Here is a 21,008-nt window from a genome sequence, read left to right as displayed (position 1 = left end):
TACCAGAGAGTGATTTTCCTATTACACTGCCCTTTTATAATATATACACATAGCTAACATGGCAAAACTTGAGCACGCTCCGGGAGAGAGCGCAGGACAGGAAGGCCTGGCATGCTGTGGTCCATGGGGTCACGAAGAGTCGGACACGACTGAACGACTGAACAACAACAACAACAACATGGCAAATTTCATGACTGCATTTCTTTGTGTATTACTGTTTACCAGGTTTCCTGATTAATTTTGGGACATTTTCTCCTCCCAGGAAAACAATTATACTAAACTGAATAATTGTTTGCCTTTTTATTTCAGTGTTTTTCTAACTTCTGCAATCTTACGGTTTCACGGTCCACTCTAATACACATCTCACCACATTTACTATATATACATTTTTCTGCATTCTACTGTGAACAACATGTTACACTGCACTATAGCTAGCTTGATTTTTAATTATTTCACATGTGAAATCATTTGTACATAGTTCTATCACTTTTGCCTGTGTTTAACATTCCAGTTAGGTCACCTGTGTTCCGAGACTGCAGTTATATTTCATAAATTGTCTTCTCACACAGGAGTAGGAAACTTTGTTTTTTGTTTTTTAATTAAAAGAGACACTGACAGCTCCATTTTTAGGGTGCAATCCTATGGAGATAGGTGGCCGCCTCCGAACTCAGAGGCAACTGCCTATCCAATGCAGGGCAGGAGAAGCACAGAGGGGATCATTCCCTCCGCACTTCTCCTACCCTGCATTTGCAGCTAGACAGCCGATTTTGTCTGTCTAGCTGCGGGAAGGTGGAGTGGGGGAGGAGGCTGCCAGATGACACATAGGATGTATCATACTGGCATTCCGCCTTCCCCTCCCCAGAACATCCCCTGGAACAGCCTGTTTTGGCTGCTCCTGCTCATCTTCGGAGTGCAGAGCACAGGGCCATTCTGTGCTGCCTGCGAGGCGGCGCGGAAGGGGTGGAAGGTCGGTTCCTGGAAACCCACCTATCCTATGGCCATCTAGCCGCTGACTAGTGGCCATAGGATTGCTCCCTCCATTGGTTTTCTATCCTGCCTTATCCTATGAGATCAGACTGGGTTACGCAGTACTTTAAAATATACAAATAAATTCCAATGCTCTGGTCCAGCAATTGTTTATGTTGGAGATCCTTTGTGAACATAGGACCCCCAGTCCCACAATAGCTTTCCCATTCATTTCAATGGAGAGACCATATCTGCTGCACACACAAAGACACTGAACAGTATGTAAGTATTTTGCACGTGGACATATGCTCACTGCTCCCCTGTCACATGGTAAGGGAACTTTAAAGGCACCTGGCATTAAAGGCATTATTCAGTTTATTAATAATACTTGTATACTGCTTGCTATAACAACTTCTCTAAGTGGTTTACATGCCAAATTATTAAAAAGCATTATTAAAATATTCAATTAATAAACAGTTACAGCTATAACAAACAAAGAATCAAGAAACAATAAAAACTGTTAAAAAACAACAATAGAAAACCGTCAAATGAAGCAGCATTGTAAGTGAAGTGCAGTGAACAAGATGGGAATAAGCTGTAGATTGAAGGGCGTGATAAATAAAGCATACTTTCTTTGTAGTGTACCTAACATAACAGTTAATTTGTCTTCAGGTGGGGATACCAGTTGATTCTTATAGAACAGTATCAACTAATTTTGCTAAGTAGGTAGCATTCCCTCTCTCTCTCTCTCTCTCACACACACACACACACACACACGGCAGTGAGAAAAGAAAGGGTGGATTTTACTTGGCTCTAGAACAGTGATAGCAACCTGGTGACCTCCAGATGTTTTGGACTACAAGTCCCATGAGCCCCAGCCAACATGGCCAATGGTCAGGGATTATGGGAGTTGTAGTCAAAAAAATCAGGAGGGCAACCTGGTTCATTCTAGAAGGTTCATTTTCTCCCCTATGATTATTTGGAGAGGCACTTAACAGTCTACTACTAAATCTTTCCAATGTACCCATTTGGCTAGTAATATATGTCATAAGTATGTTGTAGTAGCAAAAGAAAAGACACTGTAGGACTGAAATCTGTCTCCTTCCGCCCTCAGCCCACTTCAGAAGAAGCAAGAGTGGGACTGTTTCTTCTTTCACCCATTAACTCTGAATCCTTGCAATAATTAGTCAAAGTAAAATGAATATTAACTTATGCTTAACTGCCTTTCCAGCATGTTACCCTGCTTTGACCTAGTACTGCTAAATCATTTTTTAAAAAACTTTATGGATTTAAATAATCCTTTGCTCTAAAACACCCTCTACCCCCTCAACTACTTAACCACAGGCCCGACTGCCCTAAATCCTTTTCTTATACTTTGTAGCTTTTTAAGCAAGCCCCCTCTTTAAGTAGACATAATCCCTTCTCTGTAGAAAACATGAAAGACCTTGAACAAATCAAGATTTCTCCATGGAGAATTCAGCTAATCCTGTGCTTAGCTCCTAACAAGGAAATCCATCTCTCCACCAAGCACCCCATTACTAGGACTAATGCCTGACTTGAATAACAAGCAAATTATTGTGTTTTAATTGTAGCATTACTCTGTCACATGGAAAACTTGAGGGAGAAATGTGACTAGGCTTCGCTAGGATAGACAGGTCACGCCTTTTCACTGTTGTTAAGGTTTCTACAATTTAAAAAGCAAGCTAAATTAACTATTAATATGGACTGCACACATGCTTATGATTAGATGACACAGCCATGCTACAGCTCTGCTTCTTTGGCTGCCACTAGAAGAGATTAGATGGATTCTTTTCATATTGCCTTCTGTGCATGTGTACAATTTAGAGAGGAGTTCATGTATTTTCGGGTGAGGGGAACAAAGTCTCATTGATCTATAACACACAGCAGGAGAAAAACGGTTTAGGGGGAACCTGTGGACCATGTGCTAAAAGCTGGCCAAAGCGTGTCAGAACTTGACTTTAATTATAATGAGGTTTTAAAAGCAGTTCCTTTACTAGTCAGTTTGTGACTGTGGAAGATATGCTGCGAGCCCATAATAGATAAGACTTGGTGAGGTCCCCTTCCAAACACATATTGTAAGACATGCCCACCAGCTATATTGGTACTACTAGACTGTGGTGGCTGGCAATTTTTAATATAAAATTTCAGTAGCTGCCAATTCATCTCTTAATTTAGTAGCTGTAGTCTATTTTCATTGTAACACTTAAAATAGTTTTGGTATGTACAGTAGACATCTATTTCCAGTCTGCAGGGAAAAAATGTTTTGAACGATTTGAGAGAGAGAGAGAGAGAGAGAGAGAGAGAAATAGAGGATGGCCATGGCACCATCCATGTCCATATTTTGGGGGATCATCTTGCTTCTATTTCTTCCTTTGCATATTGTACAGGGAGTTGCTAGTGCTTGAAACAACCCAGTTGCATCTATTTTTATCTGTCATGTGCTGGAGCATATAGTAGTATAATGCAAGATGACTAGAGGGTAATATATTAAGAGCACCATGTTAATTGGGCCTGCAGGCATATATTCCAAGTCTGTCAAGTGACATGGTACATTTCTATCATGGTTTTTTTTCACCTCATCCTGACCTCTCCCTACAGAATTTAATGCTGAGCTAGCAGGAATATTTACTGAAACTACGCCCCTAACACTTCCTGTTAGTTTTGTCTGAAGCCACTGAATCCGTTGTAATAATGTGGCTGGCAAATCTGAAATCATATGATCAAATTCACACAACCACTGTGTCCATGGCTGAGCATTTACTTCCTGATTATTTTCACCATCTAAGGCTGCAATCTTATACTCACTTCTTTGGGAGTAAACTCCATTGTACTCGATTTAACTTACTTTTTAAGGAGACATGGCACATTGCTAATCTGGCTTGATTTTGGCATCAGGGATGTTATTTCAGATTTGGGGAACAGGGATTCCAATGTACGTGGGGCAGTAAAATGGAAAGATATTCTTCTAATATATTATAAGAGTATGTATTGTAATATGTATCAATGTGTTCAAGATAGAAAGCCAGTGCATTTTTGGTTTGGTGTTTTTTCTGTCCTCTTATAATATCTCATAGTATCTCTTACAATAATATCTATGATTGTTCATTTGTTCCCCCCCCCCACTCCCTCCCCCCTTAAAGTAAAGTGGTTCATGCCTTTGGTAGGTACATAGGCCTATTAATTATTTATCATTAAAGTCACTAAATATGCAGAACCAGTCACCATTAATATAGGTGTGTAAGGGACTGGCTGGGGTGGAATTAGGGGAATTGGATTGAGGGGGAGGGGAAAGTTATGGAGTGCTTATTAGTAAGATGTTTGGTTACTGTAACTTTGGCTACAAGGACTTTGGTTACTGTACCATAACCAAAGATATTTAATTTAAGTACATTTAAGCATTCCCATTGTATAATTTGAATAACACTCTGTCCTCTTGTGTGTATAAGCCCGTTAATAAACAACCTGTTCATACTGTCCCTAGTGTTGGTGCCCATTTCTAAAAATGAAAAAAAAAAGTATCTAAAAATGTTTTTTTTAAAGAGAAGAAAAGTGGGACAAGGGAAAGGTTTTTCCCCATTGGTGGAAAATCTATCCATATATTTTCCTATCCTTGTGCAAAACTGATGTTTGATTTTGTGTGTGTGTGTGTGTGTGTGTGTGTGTATAAACACACATATATGTTACACACACACACAGAGAGACTAAGGTGCAAGTTGCAAAACACCACACAATGACATTTCTTAGTGAAGTTTCTTAAACTTGCATGCACTAATTCGTAGCACTGAAACGATGCATCACGAACCCCGTCCTGCTGATAAGATATGTTACCTTTTGGATTTTACAGCAGAAGATCTAACTGGTATATTGCAGTTCAGTGACTGGTTTCCTAAACACCCATCCCCCATGTTTGCATTCAGAAGAGCAAATTCATTGGGAAAGAGGTGTGGGTGGGGGGCTTGGAATAATTAAAAGGGGATCTTTGAGGCAGTTTGACAGCACAATGAATCAATACAAAAGTGGGTGTAACTGCTTGAGACTGTCAAGACTTAACTGCTGCATAACACAATGCTACTTCCAGATTTGCACATGATATTCTAGAAAGCACAGACAGAAGTAAAACAGTGGCTGTTCTGACTGTTATCTATAGAGGGATGAAAAATAAGGAAAATAATCCCTTTTATTGAAAAATGCCTTATGGTGCAGTACAAAGGGCATCGATTCCATATCTGTTCCCTTGACCTCCCTCTGCTTTGCCAGCCAAGAATTTCCCCTACATATATTACATGCTAGTTTTCTGCTGTCATCTTTCCAGCTCTTGAAAAACAACATTAGGATGTGAGGTAAGGTTTGAGAGGAAGCATTAAACTCAAGCAGTCAAAATTATCTGGCTTAGGCTAATATTTTTTATTTTTTAATTCCTACATCTATGGCAATATTTCCTGGGAGATGGCAAAACCCTGCCTTCTCTTAATAACCTGAATGCAAAAACCATGTTGGCTGTTTTTTCAATCTCAGGCTGTGATGCAAAGCACCTACTAGGAGAGAGGATTAATGGGCTGTAGTTTTACAGGAGTTCCACTAGATGATGGTATAAATCTTCATAATGAGCGAGCTAAAGAAGACTAGGGTGGGCAACTTCAACACAGGAGTTCAAGAGAAGTGAGAGTCTACATAGGCAGTGACATTGTGAACCACCTCCTCCCTAGACTGCATCATTAAAAGGCGAGAATGCACAGTTATACCGATCATGCAGATGTAAGCAGCACTCAGCAACATCATAATCTATTAGAGAAGAAAGCCATAGAAAATGAACCAAGCAAATGACTTGCTTGATTTAAACATCAAATAAGAACCGTGCTTGATTTATTTTGCAAATTAGAATGGGCTGACTTCAATTCATTTGTTAAAACTGGCTCGCTAAATTGAGAGTAATTGTATAATTAGCAGTAGATTCATTACAGGATAACATAACCATTTGCATAAAATTGAAATGGAAAATTAGAACAGGGTTGTGAATGTACCTTCCACTGGCAGACACTTATGAGAATGGTGGGGCAAAAGCCTTGGTCCACGGGAAGGGAGAAAAAGAGAAGAGAGCTCAGTGCTAGGCAGGCAGTTTCCCTGAGGCCTAAATGATGTGTGATGGCAGGAGGCTAATATCTTTAAACACACTAGGGACTTTTCTCCCCATTCTTATGTAAAGCGAGGGGTGAGGAGTTCGTAATTTAAAGGGATAAAGTGGCCATGGGGACTTGACCCTTCCAGATGTTTCCACCCACAGTCCCTCCACCTGGGCATTCTCAGCTGGGATCATTTCTGGAGGGAAAGACTACTAGGGATGGCAGAGAAATCCACCACGGACTCTGTGGCGGAACGGACTACCCCCCTGCCACCCCCCGAAATCCCCCCCGGATGGACCCTACCTGCTGCCAGCCAGTCTGGTCTGTCCGCTGCCATCCGCTGCTCTGGTCTGCAGCCGCAAAACGGACGCCATTTGTGTTCCTGCTTTAGCTGTGATAGGCTACGTAAATATTTATGTAGCCTATCACGGCAAAGAGCAGGGACACAAATGGTGTCCACTACACCATTTGCATCGCTACTCTTTTTGTGATAGGCTACGTAAATATTTACGTAGCCTATCACGGCTAAAGCAGGAATGCAAATGGCGTCCCTATGCCGGACGCCATTTTCAGTCACAGCCCGGCAGCAGACGGAAGTTCAGCTACGGACGGGCCCGGCCAGCGGCTCTGCGGACTCACCGCAGAGCGAAGCTGGCCGGGGAGCATTCTGGGGGGAGGGATGGATCGCCTCCCCACCCCCCGCGGACACCCCCCAGAACCTGGAGGTAAGTATTTCGTACATCCCTAATTAGACTACAGGGATATGAGCAATGAGCAGGGGGGAGACTTCAGCACCATCACCTATTTGATCTTTTGATCTTTTAAATTGCTCCTTGCATCCTACATTGGTCTTTGCCAAACTCATGCCCTCCATATGTGTTGTTCTACAGCTCCCAGCATCCCTAGCCAGCAATGGCCATGCTGGCTGGGGATGATGGGGATTGTAATACAAGACACCTCATTAGGGAAGGCTGCCCTGGAAGGCACCTCATTAGGGAAGGCTGCCCTGTGTGACATGTAAATGAGACATAGTCTTGTTTCAAGATTTGGTTCTGCTACTGTCATGTGTAGCTTGGACTTGAGTGCCAAAACCGTCATTACTGTAGCAGCTGTGCCTAGCAGCTACATTTTCTTCAACTTTACTCTGGATTGGATGCAGGGCTCCCAGTCTAAAGGGTACGGGGTCTTTAATTATTATTATTATTATTATTATTATTATTAAATTTATTAATCGCCCATCTGGCTGGTCACCCAGCCACTCTGGGCAATGTACAGCATACAACAAAACAGTTTAAAACAATAAAATTCTACAATAAAAACATTTCCTAAAATACCCTAACCCACCCCAAATGCCTGCCTGAACAACCACGTTTTTAATGCACGACGGAAGCTCATTAAAGAGGGGGCATGACGGAGTTCCTAGGGAGGGAGTTCCACAGAGTGGGGGCCACCACAGAAAAGGCCCTCTCCCTCGTCCCCACCAGTCTAGCTGTCCTGGCTGATGGGACAGACAGAAGGCCATCCGAGGCTGATCTTGTTAAGCGGCCTGTCTGGTGCTGCTGGAGGCACTCCTTAAGATAGGCTGGGCCGCAACCATATAGGGTTTTAAAGGTCAAAACCAACACCTTGAATTTGGCCCGGAAAACAACTGGTAACCAGTGCAACTCCTTCAGCACTGGAGTGATGTGATCTCGCTGGCGGCTGCCTTTAATCAGACTAGCCGCCGCGTTCTGTACCAGCTGCAGTTTCCGAACTGTCTTCAAGGCTAACCCCACGTAGAGCGCATTACAGTAGTCTAAACGAGAGGAGACCAGGGCATGTACTACAGATGGGAGCAGATGGTCGGGAAGGAAGGGGCGCAGCTGCCGTATCAGATGGAGTTGATACAGCGCTGTCCGGCTCACAGCTGACACCTGAGCCTCCATGGACAGCTGGGAGTCCAAAATGACCCTCAGGCTGCAGACCTGGTCTTTCACAGGTAGCCGTACCCCATTCAACACCAGGTCAACATCCCTTAGCCTCCTCTTGTCTCCCACCAAAAGTACCTCGGTCTTGTCAGGGTTCAGCTTATTCCTCCCCATCCAGCCACTCACCGTCTCCAGACATTTGGACAGGGATTCTACGGCCAACCTTGGTGAAGATTTGAATGAGAGGTAGAGCTGCGTGTCATCCGCATATTGATGACACTGCACCCCAAACCTCCTGATGATAGCCCCCAGCGGCTTCACATAGATGTTAAATAGCATCGGGGAGAGGATGGAACCCTGTGGCACCGCACAAGTAAGTGGCCACGGGTCCGAAACCTCCTCTCCCAGAGCTACCCTCTGGTACCTGCCGGAGAGGAAGGACCGGAACCACCGCAATACGGTGTCTCCAATGCCCAACCCCTCCAGGCGGTCCAGGAGGATACCGTGGTCAACGGTATCAAAAGCCGCTGAGAGGTCGAGGAGAACAAGGAAGGAGCATTCACCCCTATCCAGAGCCCTCCTCATATCATCTACCAAGGCGACCAAGGCCGTTTCTGTCCCATGCCCAAGCCTGAAGCCCGACTGAAATGGGTCTAGATAATCAGTTTCTTCCAAGTGTGCCTTCAACTGCAAAGCCACCACCCGCTCAATCACCTTGCCCCAAAATGGCAGATTTGAGACTGGGCAAAAGTTGTTCAAAACTTGAGGATCCAAGGAGGGCTTCTTTAAGAGCGGTCTTATCACTGCCTCCTTGAGGGCTGATGGCATCACTCCCTCCTCAAGGGAGGCGTTCACCACTGCCCTGATCCCCTCACCCAGTCTCTCTCTGCAGCCCATAATGAGCCAAGATGGGCAAGGATCAAGTAAGCAGGTGGTCGGCCATACAGATGAAAGCACCTTGTCCACTTCATCAGGAGGAAGAAGCTGGAACCGATCCCACAAAACCGGTTTGCCACAGGCCGCCTCTTGCTCACTAACTGTATCCACAGCGTGCAGAGTAACACACCTAATCTGATCAATTTTATCTGCAAAGTGCCTTGCCAAAGCCTCACAGGAGGCCTTAGAATGCTCCAGTGGTTCCGGAGCCAAAGGACCGACCAGGCTCCGGACCACTTGGAACAGCCTCCTGGGATAGCACTCTGCAGACGTGATAGAGGCAGCATAATATTCCTTTTTTGCTGCCTTCACCGCCACGTGATAGGCTGAAGATACAGCTCTAGCCCGTGTCTGATCGTCTTTGGAGCAAGACTTCTGCCACCAGCACTCTAGCCGTCTCACCTCCTGTTTCAGGGCTCGTAACCATGAATTGAACCATGGTGCAGTCCGAGCCCTGTTCAGGGGGAGAGGGCGTTTCGGAGCCACCCGATCTAATGCCCCAGTGATTGCGGCATTCCAGCCACACACCAGGGTCTCAACCGAGTGGCCGTTGGCATGCCCCAGAGAATCCCCAAGCGCGTTCAGGAATCCATCTGGATCCATAAGACGCCTGGGGCGGACCATTTTAATGGGTCCTCCACCTCTGCGGAGGGGTTGTGGAACTGAGAAGTCCAACGTCACCGGATAGTGATCTGACCATGACAAGGGGGTGGTGGATATACCCCCGACTTCCAGATCACTCCCCACTTCTCCAGAAACAAACACAAGGTCTAGTGCATGACCAGCTACATGGGTGGGCCCAGTTAGAATATGGTGCAGGTCCCAGGAGGCCATGGTCTCCATGAAGTCCTGAGGTGCTCCTGTGAGGATGGCCTCTGAATGTACGTTGAAGTCCCCCAACACCAATAAGTTAGGGGACTGTACACGCACATCAGAGACCACCTCAAGCACCTTGGCCAGGGAGTCAGTCGTGCAGCGGGGTGGACGGTACACGAGCAGAATCCCCAGACTGCCCTTCGGGCCCAACCTCCAGTACATGCACTCAGCAACCTTGGTCTCCCGGAGAGGGGGTCTGGTGAAGACCAAGGACTCTCGGTAGATAACAGACACTCCCCCTCCAACACTTTGACCAACACTTTGAATTGGGGCAAGAAAGGGCTGGCAGTTGATATAGAGGCAGTTGATATAAAAGAGCACACGTTCCTGAAAACCGGTTCTGATCAAGAGTCTTGCTGATGTATTTGAACTAGCTGAAGTTTCTGCATGATCCTCAAGGGCAGCCCCATGATAGAGCATGTCACAGTAATCCAAAACTAAAGCATGTCTCTGGCCAGATCCAACTTTAGCCTCAACTTTGTAGAAGACAGTATACTAAAATATTATTTATTACTTTTAATTATATTAAACATTGTCCGTGTGTATGCACTTTTTACAACTCTCCCTCCTGCTGTGCAGAACTCCTGAATGAATGAGCTTCCCCACTCATGTCATCAGAAGGACAAGTTCCACATATATGAAGGAATGGAGATGCTCTCTGTATTGATTAGAATGGGAAAGCCTAAAGAGCTCCCTCTGTGTATCACCAGAACTCTCACGATGCCCACAAGGAATTGCTGAAGAAGGGCACTTATGTCACTTGCCCTTACAAAAGTGAATTATTGTTATTCCTCCTGCACATATGGCGAATTGACACCAGTGACATCTCTTAGGTCTTCAGTTCACAGTTTAACAAGCATTTTAAGCTAATATAGTTTCAGTTGTCAACTCCAAGATACTGTCCATAAATGCAATTGGCTATTGGACAGATTAGATATGTTATAGTGAGTCTTGGAAATGTTATGATTGTCAACAGTCAGATCGGAATATTAACAATCCTAGGCACAGTTCATGGATGATGATTATATCTCTCAAGGTGCATGAGCCTTGTGATTGTCTCCTGGTCCTTCAGCAAAGGCCAGGGATGTGTCCTTTTCTGTATTGGTCCAGGCACTTTAGAATCCTCATTTCATGAAGAATAAGGCTATTAATGGCTATTAGCCTAGTGGTTCTATACTACCTCTGGTATAACTCTGAATATCAGTTGCTGGGGAACACAAGTGCGAGGCTGCTACTGTTGTCATATCCTACTTGTGGGCTTCCCATAGGCATCTGGTTGACTACTGTGGTGGGAACAGAAAGCTTGACTGGATAGAGTTTTGGTCTAAGAAAGCAGGACACCTACTTACATTCTTATTTTCTCTTCCCAGGAAGATGCATATACCCCCTTTCTATCAGTTTTTAGGAGGACCTTAAAGGCTTTTAAAAATTCTGGCCAGCTTTTGAATGACTCTAGAAGTGTTTAATTCTGCTGATTTTTTAAGCTGCTATTATATCACTGATGCAATGAATATGAACTTGAGCACACTCCGGGAGAGAGCGCAGGACAGGAAGGCCTGGCGTGCTATGGTCCATGGGGTCACGAAGAGTCGGACACAACTGAACGACTGAACAACAACAACAAATTATATTTTTAGAAGTGCTGTGTTTTATCTTATGATTCTATGATTGTATTTTAATACATTCTGAGCTACCTTGGAAGGGGTAGCCCTAAGAAGTGGCCTATAAATAATGAAAGTGTGCAGTGGTCTAGCAAGGGATTTTGGACGATGGAGGTGCTAAGTAGTGAGACTGGGTTTTGGAGAAGATAGAAAGTTTTGGAGAAGGAGATCTTTCCCACTTACAAATAATCATTCCTGATATGTTTGTAACTCCAAGGGCCAGACTAAATAAGATGAGAAATGTGTGGTTATATTTTTGTCTTTTTTAACTTTTTTTTAAAAGGCAGCCATAGAGCTCCTGTTCCAGATTAAATCCATGGCATGAGGGTGCTTTTAAAACCCTTCCCCCAATGCTGTCTTCCAAATGGAAATTACCATGAAGCTGCTGTTTGTAATGGGAAGAAAAACATATGGGTGCCATATATGTTTTTCCTTCCTAGGGCAAATAGCAGCTTTTAGAAAGGGGGGTATTTGTCAGGAAAAATGGTGGAGAGGAAAGGTTAAACTTTCTTCTCCCATACTCTGGTTCTGCTCTGGATGACTGCTATAAAAAACACACACAAAACAGTTCAAAAAGACAGAAACGCAATCGCATATTGCAGTCCTGAAGCCTTACTCCAGTATAGGCTCATGAGCAAAAAATCAGTGTAAGGGGAAATGCCATAGAGGATCAACTTCTTATATGTCTGTTCCTGCTATGTATACCCATCCATCCATCCATCCATCCATCCATCCATTCATCCAACACGGTCAAGAAGCCATCCTAGACAAAGTACATTTTATTATATATTAAATGCATTGTGAGAACTACTTTGAAAACTAATATTTTAGTCTTTCCCCATGCGCTGGCTGTGGCATGGGGAAACATGCCCATGGGCATGCACTGGCTGTGGTGGACACATGGGGCCTCCTACAGAAAATGTGTGGACTGAGTGGACTACCCAGCTTATCAACGTTGGGGAATATCCTGCATATACAATGGGGAACCCTCTATTATGTGTTTTCAGAGCGGTAGTCTTGTGGCACCTTAAAGATTAACAGATTTATTATGGCATAAGCTGTTGTGGACTAGAGTCCACTTCGTCAGAGACATGGTTTCATGAGTTATCAATATATACACATGATTGTTGGGGAGAGATTATAAACAGTGAGGTCAGTGGGCACTGAAATGCAGGAAGTACAGACATTATGGGTGCTTCAAGATGGAAGCGTCCTTATGCTACCAATAAAAAGGAAGTGTGCATCCATTCTGTCTTTTCCACATGAGATTTTTTTTCTGATAAGAAAAAAGATGGAAGAATTAGTGGGAAAACACAGGACGGTTAGAAATGGGAGACGATAACATCCCCCCACCCCCAGTAAAAATCCATGTTTGAACCAGTGTAATTGCACAAATAAGTCTTGTCTGGAAATACCTTTAGCATGTGCAACATTCCACAACTCATAGAAAAGAACAGGTCATCTTGTACATGTATTAAGCATCAGGTGCATACAGAAACTCTATAGGAATTTGAATCATGCTCAGAAAGTTTCCCTTTTAAAAAAGTATGTCTCTTGTCAACATACATGTATTTTCCCAAACAGGAAATTCACGTAGGAATCTGGAAGGCACCAAGAAGTTATGTAGCCTGGCCATTATTAGAATTGAGAAAAGGTCTGCATATGATTCAAGTAGGTATCACAGAAAGCCTTCATTTCCTTGCTTGCCACCTTTCAAGAGTGCAGGGGTGAGGTGGACAACAGAGAGTCTAAGGTCATGCAGACATAAGCAGGATTTGTCATGCTAATGAAACTCCCCTCATGACCTTTCTCTTGCTATGTAGACATAAACTGGCCTTAATGACTGCATCATTCTCATTAGTGCAGATCCAGTTTCCATTGTACATTCAGCTCCATTCATCACTTTCACATAGGTGCTCAGTATTCATCAGCACCTGAATTGTCCAAGATGGAACATGGAGCATGTAAAATGATGAGAATGGTTATTTGTTTAACCTCAGTATTTTTTAAGCAAGACAACAAAATAGATCCAAAAGCTTGTCACACATCTTTTACTAACTAATGGATCTTAATTTCCCTCTTTCCCCAAACCGTGATAATCTGGTAATTTGTCCACAAAGGACACATTGTGATAATTTTGCAGTTTGCCAATCCCCCATTTACTTGTAGGATAACAAAAGGGGAGCCAGAAATTTGCTGTGCATGAGATTGTAATGCTTAGTGGTAGTTCATCAATTTTTATAATCCCCAGCAGCAGGGTAAAATAGAGAGAAATTCTCACAACTTGATATCAGAAATTTTCCCAGACTTCAAAGACATTTCAGCTGCTCAGGTGGCTTCATTTCAATAAGCAAGAAGAAAGATTTCAGGAAATCTAGGGGTGAATGGCTTTCCATCAAGGACAGAATAGAACAATGCATGACAGAGATGAAATCCCTACTGGTAGACTCAGGCTGAAGTTGTCAAAGAAATGGAGTGATAGAGTGGGGTATGTGGACTTCAAACTGGTTAATATAAATACATTCTCCTTCCTTCCTTCCTTCCTTCCTTCCTTCCTTCCTTCCTTCCTTCCTTCCATCAGAGCTCTGAGGCAGAAGGTCCTTCATTCAAATCTCACTTTAGCTATAACCTCATTACTCAGTGGTTAGGCAAGCCACTACATCTCAGCCATAGCTCCTTCTTCCTACATTTGCAACAATAATACAGGCCCACTTTTCAGGGGTGTTGCAAGAGGTACTGAAATGCTTGAAATACACTTTACTAATCTGTCAAAAAGGCCAGCAGCAGTGGCTTCCATCCTTCGTATATTTGAAGAACTCTGTGAGAATGTGGGTGGGCCATTTCACGTTACATTTTTAGGGATACACCTTACATGTATGCAGTATACACTTAAAAATGTAGGGTTGGATCTATAGGCTCCTTTTCTCTTATGGAAAGAGCTTACTGCAATGAAAGAGGATCTTCCATCAGAAGAAGCTTTTACCACTGGAGGAAGAAGACATTTGTATCCATGTCATGAAGTCTGAATACCACAAACATATGTTTGCAAACATTTATTAAAGAGCTACAATTGCTTGCATTTCCTTGTTGAATGTGTGCTTGGTTGCAAGTGCAGATTTGCCTCTGGGTAATGTATGAATTATTCCTGGATGAAGCCAGTTCTGATTCAGCACAAATGCTAAGGAGGTGGGAGGCACAGTCAAGTCATCATGAGAATCAGTTCAAGCAGGAGAAGCCTTAGAAAAAATGAGGAGAGATGGGCCAGGACAACTCAGGAGGAAAGTGTGACATGATCAATAGGATAGGAGAGTCTTTGGGATGATTAGACCAAAGGCCTGAGCATGATTGTTGAAATGGTTATGGTGCTGGAATGCAGCCTTGCACCTACCACAGCCAATTAGAAGACAGAGGGATATGTCTTACCCATCTGCAACATGGTGGTGCACAGGCTATCTTCCAGCACTGAAAGCCATTCAAGCTCTGCTGTAGGTCTCATTCCTGACAAGAAGTGACTTCTATTCACATCTTTATAATGTTCACCACCAGACTGCACTGATGTGTCCAGTATACTGTTACTGCAATGTTTAATGATACTGTTTACTGAATATAGCAGGATAAAATCTCACACTTAGGCTATGGTTCTAAGCTATAGAACAGCCTTCCTCAACCTCATGCTCTCCAGATGGGTTGTAACCACAACTGCTGATTTCAGAGAGTAACACTGAGTGACCATTCCTCAGTCCCTTTGCAATTGAGCTGTGGGGTTCCACAGGATACTATCTTGTCCCCAATGTTGTTTAACATCTATAGGAAGCTGCTGGGAGTGTTCATTAGGGGATTTGGAGCCAAGTGCCATCAGTATGCTGATGGCACACAGCTCTATTTCCCTGTGACATCTGAATCAGGAGAGGCTGTGCAAGTCCTGAATCAGTGCCTAAACTCAGTAATGGCCTGGATGTGGGCCAATAAACTGAAGCTGAGTCCTGGCAAGAAGGAAGCTCTATGGGTGAGTGGTTCCCGAGTCTGGGAGATAGGCTCATTGCCTGTTCTGGATGGGGTTGCACTCCCTCTGAAAGATCAGGTCCGTAGTTTGGGGGTACTCCTAGATCCATCATTGTTGCTGGAGGCCCAAGTGGCCATGGCAGCTTGGAGTGCCTTTTACCAGCTTCAGTTAGCCTCTCCTAGACGGGGATAGCTTGGCCACAGTGGTACAGGTTCTAGTAACCTCAAGACTGGTTTACTGCAATGCACTTTATGTAGGTCTGCCCTTAAGGCTGCTCCAGAAGCTGGAGCTAGTGCAAAATGTAGCAGCTTGGCTGTTGTCGGGAGCTGCCCCTTTTCAGCATTTCCTTTGCTGAGGGAACTGCAATGGCTACTCATTCGCTACCAGGCCAGGTTTAAGGTTTTGGTTGTTGTTGTTCAGTCGTTAAGTTGTGTCCGACTCTTCGTGACCCCATGGACCATAGCACGCCAGGCCTTCCTGTCCTCCGCTCTCTCCCGGAGTGTGCTCAAGTTCATATTCATTGCATCGGTGATGCTATCTAGCCATCTCATCCTCTGCCGTCCCCTTCTCCTTTGGCCTTCAATCTTTTCCAGCATCAGGGTCTTTTCCAGGGAGTTTTCTCTTTGCATTAGGTTGCCAAAATATTTGAGCTTCAGCTTCAGTATCTGTCCTTCCAATGAGCACTCAGGGTTGATTTCCTTTAGGATGGACTGATTTGACCTCCTTGCAGTCCAGGGGACTCATAAGAGTCTTCTCCAGCACCACAGTTTGAAAGCATCAATTCTTCGGCGCTCAGCCTTCCTTATAGTCCAGCTCTCACAGCCATACATTACTACTGGGAAAACCATAGCTTTGATTATACGGACCTTTGTCGGCAAGGTGATGTCTCTGCTTCTTACTATGCCATCTAGGTTTGCCATAGCTTTCCTCCCAAGGAGCAAGCGTCTTTTAATTTCATGGCTACAGTCACCGTCTGCGGTGATCTTGGAGCCCAAGAAAATAAAATCTGTCACTGCTTCAATTTCTTCCCCTTCTATATGCCAGGAAGTGATGGGGCCAGATGCCATGATCTTCGTTTTTTTAATGTTGAGTTTCAAACCAGCTTTTACACTCTCCACTTTCACCCTCAATAAGAGGCTCTTTAGATCCTCTTCGCTTTCTGCCATTAGGGTTGTATCATCTGCGTATCTGAGGTTGTTGATAATTCTCCCGTCAATCTTAATTCTGACCTGTGATTCATCCAGCCCGGCGTTTCTCATGATGTACTCTGCATATAAGTTAAATAAGCAGGGTGACAATATGCAGCCTTGTCGTACTCCTTTCCCAATTTTGAACCAATCGGTTGTTCCATGTCTGGTTCTTACTGTTGCTTCTTGACCCTCGTACAGGTTTCTCAGGAGACAGGTAAGGTGGTCTGGTACTCCCATCACTTTAAGAATTTGCCACAGTTTGTTGTGATCCACACAATCAAAGGCTTTAGTGTAGTCAATGAAGCAGAAATAGACGTTTTTCTGGAATTCTCTTGCTTTCTCCATGATGCAGCGAATGTTGGTGATTTGATCTCTAGTTCCTCTGCCTCTTTGGAACCCAGCTTGTACTTCCGGTAGTTCTCGGTTCACATACTGCTGAAGCCTAGCTTGTAGGATTTTGAGCATCACCTTGCTGGCATGTGAAATGAGCGCAATTGTACGGTAGTTTGAACACACTTTGACATTGCCCTTCTTTGGAATTGGAATGTAAACTGACCTTTTCCAGTCTTGTGGCCACTGTTGAGTGTTCCAAATTTGTTGGCATATTGAGTGCAGCACCTTAACAGCATCATCTTTTAGGATTTTAAATAGCTTAGCTGGAATACTGTCATCTCCACTAGCTTTGTTGCTAGTAATGCTTCCTAAGGCCCACTTGACTTCACTCTCTAGGATGTCCTGCTCAAGTTCAGTGACCGCACCAGCATGGCTATCAGGGACATTCAGATCTTTCCTGTATAGTTCTTCTGTGTATTCTTTCCACCTCTTCTTAATCTCATCTGCTTCTGTTAGGTCCCTGCCTTCTTTGTCCTTTATCATGCCTGTCTTTGCACAAAACGTTCACTTGAGATTTCCGATTTTCTTGAAAAGATCTCTAGTCTTTCCCATTCTATTGTTTTCCTCGATTTCTTTGCATTGTTCATTTTAGAAGGCCTTCTTGTCTCTCCTTGCTATTCTCTGGAACTCTGCATTCAATTGGATATATCTTCCCCTTTCTCCTTTGCTTTTCGCTTCCCTTCTTTCCTCAGCTACTTGTAAAGCCTCATCAGAACAGCCACTTTGCTTTCTTGCATTTCTTTTTCTTTGGGATGGATTGAGATGCTGCCTCCTGAACAATGTTACGGACCTCCGTCCATAGTTCCTCAGGCACTCTGTCTATCAGGTCTAATCCCTTAAATCTATTCCTCACCTCCACTGTATATTCATAAGGGATATGATTTAGGTCATACCTGAATGGTAAGCTGAAATTTTGTAACAAGAAGCTCATGATCTGAGCCACAGTCAGCTCCAGGTCTTGTTTTTACTGACTGTATAGAGCTTCTCCATCTTTGGCTGCAAAGGACATAATCAATCTGATTTCGATATTGACCATCTGGTGATGTCCATGTGTAGAATCATCTCTTGTGCTGTTGGAAAAGAGTGTTTGCTATGATCAGCGTGTTCTCTTGGCAAAACTCTATTAGCCTTTGTCCTGCTTCATTTTGTACACCAAGGCCATGCTTGCCTGTTATCCCGGTGATTTCTTGACTTCCTACTTTAGCATGCCAATCCCCCATGATAAAAGGACATTTTTTTTGGTGTTAGTTCTAGAAGGTGTTGTAGGTCTTCATAGAACCGATCAACCTCAGCTTCTTCGGCCTCAGTGGTTGGGGCATAGACTTGAATTACTGTGATGTTTAATGGTTTGCCTTGGATTCGTACTGAGATCATTCTGTCGTTTTTGAGATTGTACCCCAGTACTGCTTTTCCCACTTTATGACTATGAGTGCTACTCCATTTCTTCTAAGGGATTCTTGCCCACAATAGTAGATAAGATGGTCACCTGAATTAAATTCGCCCATGCCTGTCCATTTTAGTTCGCTGATTCCCAAGATGTTGATGTTCAATCTTGCCATCTCATGTTTGACCACCTCCAGCTTACCTTGATTCATTGATCTTACATTCCAGGTTCCTAAACAATATTGTTCTTTACAGCATCGGATTTTCTTTTCACAACCAGACACATCCACAGCTGAGTGTCCTTTCGGCTTTGGCCCAGCCACTTCACTCTTTCTGGCGCTGCTTGGAAATTCCCTCTGCTCTTCCCCAGTAGTATATTGGACACCTTCCGACCTGAGGGGCTCATCTTCCGGCGTCATATCTTTTAGCCTTGTGATACGTTCCATGGGGTTTTCTTGGCAGGAATACTGGAGTGGGTTGCCATTTCCTTCTCCAGTGGACCACATCTTGTCAGAACTCTCCGCCATGACCTGTCCATCTTGGGTGGCCCTGCATGGCATAGCTTATGGCTTCACTGAGTTATGCAAGCCCCTTTGCCACAGCAAGGCAGTGATCCATGAAGGTTTTGGTACTAGTATTCAAAGCCCTAAACAACCTGGGACCAGGACACTTGAGAGAGCACCTTCTCCCTTACCAACCTGCCCAGTCACTGAGGTCATCAGAGGGCATATTCCTGGTGGTTCCACATGGACCTATGGCCCAATTGAAGTGAAATGTTTGACACATGTGAAATATCATGTGTGAAATGGCATCTGTAAGTCATAGTAGGAGTAGCACTAGCACACAATAGAAGATACAATGGGATGGTGTTCAGCTTTAAATCGTCTAGGGTATATATGCCACATCTCAGGCTCTGCACCTGCTGTGAGAGCAATAGACTTCAACTCTAGTGTTTGCAAGTATCCAGAAGTAAGAACATTTGCGCATTTCAGAGCAAGAGATCAAATGGCTTGTATAAGGTCATGTTTGTTCAAAAGATAAGAATTGATATAATGACCATTCATTCGTGTATTTGTTAAAAAGCTATGCAGCTGTTAGAAAGCTACCGCTTATTTTTTCTCCTGAGTTCGAAGGTAATGTGTGGGAGTATTTTATACTATGTGTAAATGGGAAATGTTTGTTTCTTGAGTGGTTTTGGGTGGTGGAATTTTAACATATGTATATAAAAATGTTTCATGAAATTTTGTAATATAGGAACGGGGTGTTATCTGTAAGACAGTATTTTTAATGTAAATGTTTGGTTTGATTTATCGCTCCTGAGGAAGGAAGCATTCCGAAATGCATTGAGTGCAATAAATTTTGTTTTCTCGAGCACCAGAACTTGTCTTCCCCTTCTTCACTGATTGAAGTCCACCAGGAGAGGAGCCTTCAGTGTGGCGGCCCCCTTTCTTTGGAACTTCCTGCCCCTGGAGGTCAGGTCAGGCAAGTGCCAACACTGTGTTGCTTCTGGCACCTCCTGAAAACAGTTCTGTTCCAAGAAGCGTTCCTTAAATGACCAGCCATGGTTTTTATTGGCATTCTGTTTTTAACAATTTTAATATGGTGTTTTAATCTTTTATTTTTTTTACCATTGTACTTCTTGTGTTCACCGCTCCAGAATCTGTTTGGATGGGGAGCGGTATACAGAAGTTGTAAACAAACAAACAAACACTGCCATCATTCTCAGCCAGCATGGGAATTATGGGAATTGCAGTCCAATACATCTGAAGGCACATGGGGAAGACTGATATAGAATTATAACTAAAGATAACATGTTATGCTCGGTTAGCTAGTAGATAACTCAGTACATGGGGATTAAAATGAACTACCATTTATGCCAGAATAATGCTACACAGACCATTTATACAATCAGCACAATCAAGTGATAAAGCTTTTGTAGAACCAATGCAGACTGCAAGTGGGACTGGTTCTGTTTCTGTCATCTCCAGGTAGGGCTGGGAAAGGCTGCTCTCTGAAACCCTGGAGAGCCACTGCCAATAAGTGTAGACAATGCTGAACTAGATGGACCAATGGTCTGGCAGCTTCCTATGTAAGATGCTATTTTACTATGCAGTGATTTTTTGTGATTGATTTTTGTGGTGATTTTTTAAAAAATGGGGTGGCCTTTAAATGATTAGCTCTGTATCTGCAACCGTAAGTAGCATTGTCCAGGGAAAGTATTACTGTTTGATTCTACTGATGTATAAACTGGCCCTAAGATGGACTGAAACAGATGAGGAAGGGGTACCTTCTCTGCAAAGATGAACTGGATTCACTTTACTAGAATGCATTCACTGTATTTCTTTTCATCCAATAAAATTAACATATTGTCATTACGGTTCCTATACCCCCTGTGAAAGTGGCTTGTAGAATGGGCTGAATCCAGTTTTAAGCTGGATCAACTGCACTGGCAGAAGTGGACTTCTCCAACCCATCCTTTCCAAGGCAGCCCCTCCAGCCCCCTGAAAATGCTACACAAAGGCCACATTCGGACATCACTTTAAGCCATGTTG

This window comes from Heloderma suspectum, chromosome 2, assembly GCF_057233095.1.
Source record: "Heloderma suspectum isolate Gila_16-S chromosome 2, 16-S_ref, whole genome shotgun sequence".
Taxonomy (NCBI): domain Eukaryota; kingdom Metazoa; phylum Chordata; class Lepidosauria; order Squamata; family Helodermatidae; genus Heloderma; species Heloderma suspectum.
This window is presented reverse-complemented; position numbering follows the sequence as displayed.